This window comes from Microtus ochrogaster, chromosome 18 (genome assembly GCF_000317375.1).
Source record: "Microtus ochrogaster isolate Prairie Vole_2 chromosome 18, MicOch1.0, whole genome shotgun sequence".
In the NCBI taxonomy this organism is placed as follows: Eukaryota; Metazoa; Chordata; class Mammalia; order Rodentia; family Cricetidae; genus Microtus; species Microtus ochrogaster.
Genome location: NC_022020.1, coordinates 21,325,349 through 21,327,945, shown reverse-complemented (window position 1 = coordinate 21,327,945; position 2,597 = coordinate 21,325,349).

Genomic DNA, 2,597 nt, shown 5'->3' with positions numbered 1-2,597 from the left:
CTCTCCCTCTCCCTCTCTCTCTTTCTTCCTTTCTCTTTGTACTGAGCTTCATTTATTTTAAAACTTTTATTCATTTTACATTCAAACCACAGTTTCCCCTCCTACCCCTCCCCTGCCCCATCCACTCCTCTCAAAGGGGAGTCAACAAAGCCGGGCACATTAAGTTGAGGTAGGGCCAAGTCACATCTCTCTGCATCAAGGCTGAGCAAGGAATCCCACGACAGGGACTGGGCTTCAAAAAGCCAGCTCCTTCACCAGGTATAGATCCTGGTACCACTGCCGGTCCTCTCAAACAGACCAAGCTATACAACTGTCGCCCACATGCAGAGGGCCTATTTGGGTCCCATGCTGGCTACGCGGCTGTTGGTCTAGAGTTCGTGAGTTCCCATGAGCCTGATTCAGCTGTCTCTGTGGATTTCCCGTTCGTGATCTTGACCCCGCCTTGCTCATGTAATCCCTCCTTCCTCTCTTCGGCTGGATTTCCAGCGATGGGCCTAGCACTTGGCTGTGGATCACTGCGTCTGCTTCTATCAGTTTCTGGATGAAGGCTCTATTTTGATAGTTGAGAATTAAGAGAAAATGGTTATTTAGAAACAATTAGTGGTGACGATCATGAAAGACATAAAACTATTTGTAATATTCTAGAGCTTGAGAACTTTGTATTGTTTTCTTGTTGCGCAATGTAAATTTCTTCGGGGCTCCCTCAATAGATCTTAGAATCATTCGGGTATCAAAACTAATAACCTGCTTTCTGAGCTCTTGTTCTTATCTATGTTGGTATGACTCTTTCACGATGTTCTTAGCATTTGGGGCAGTCTCTTGTGCTTCAAATAAATTCAGCCCTCGTACATAGAGACTGTTTAGGATACTGTTACTGCCTACCAAATATCTCATCCTCCAGATGTGTAAATCCTGCTGCTTGTTTTAGCTGCTGCTGTGCCTGCTTTGAAACACACTGATTACCAATCATCTGGCTGTGACAGAAATTGTAAGTAGGTGAGAAGTAGATTTTCTAGTGATGGCAGTCCCTGACTCTTGGGCACTTGAGGCCTGGCAGATGTGGAAGCTCACAGCTCTGTGGGGACTTTTTGCCCCTTGCTGTCAACTTCCAGGGTTCCTCGAGGTTCTAAGTCTGTAGTGACTTCAAATGGTTTTCTCAAAATGTTAGCAATTGGAACATCTAGCATAGCAAGATGGAAATTACCTGGTGAGTATGATACTGGCAGCCAAAGTTCTCAGGACTTGTGTTTCAATGTGCAAAAATAATATTTTCCACTAAAACACACACACACACACACACACACACACACACACCTCCTCAAACCTACAAATCTGAGCATAACACTCAGGGATTATATTTAAGTGGCAAAGGTGGCTGAAATGTAATTATCTTTAATCATATCAAAGCTCCATTTCACAAAGAGTGACAGAGAAATCAGCATTTGGAGCACTGTTTTTTTTTTTTTTTGAGGTGCTTAGAATGTTAAGAGTATCTTCTATGTACACCAAGAAATTTGATTCTTCGTTATTCTTCTACCTTCATAGCTGTATAAAATAAGGCTTTGATGTTTAGCCACAGGACACTTGAATATTTGGAGGGAACTGCATGTCCTCTAGAATGTCTCTCCTCTGATTTTGTTAGGTGAATTCTTGTTGTTTTCTATTTTAGCTACATTAAACCAGGTTTATAACTAGGTTTCATTGACCAGATACGTATTTGATTTTCAACATTTTGTTCCCTCAACAGTTTTCAATAAGGCTTCACTCATTTCACATAGAAAGGCCTTTAATGCTCAAACTGAACGAAACTTGCTTCTGAACCAGCACAAAAAGCTTAGTATATAATGCTGCAAATGTATTATTGCATTGTCTTTCTTTCAATGTCCCTTAAATGCCATGTATGTTTGTTCCATATGTCCCAGTAAGCTCACACACAGGGATCAAAAGGCATTGGCAACGCCTGTAACTAATTTAAGGGTGCTTACACTTGGGCAAAATTATCTACCACAAGCCAGTTTTAAAGTGAAGAGTCCATTATTCATATAATTTATGAAATGCTTATATCCCAAATTCTCAAACAACATAGTTTCAGTTGTCTGCCTTCATGATTGAGTGAGTGACTACTTGCTGAGTTTCACCACTGTTACTCAAACATAATAGAACATTGTTACTATATATTGCTAGTCTGGAAAAAGATGAAAAAATTAAAATTGAACAAAGCAATGGTAGTACACACCTTTTATCTCAGCATTCAGGAGGCAGAAGAAGGTGGATCTCTGAGTTCGAGCCCAGCCTGGTCTACAGAGTGAGTTCCAGGACAGCCAGAGCTACACAGAGAAACCTTGTTTTGACAAAACTAAAATAAATAAATAAATAAATAAATAAATAAATAAATAAATAAATAGAATTAAAAGTATAGCCTCTCATGAATGCCTATTATGTTTATCTTTAGAATGTTGAAACTAGGCAGTTTGGATGCTCACCTTACTAGACCTGGATGGAGGTGGGCAGTCCTTGGACTTCCCACAGGTCAGGGAACCCTGATTGCTCTTCGAGCTGATGAGGGAGGGGGACCTGATAGGGGGAGGGGGAGGGAA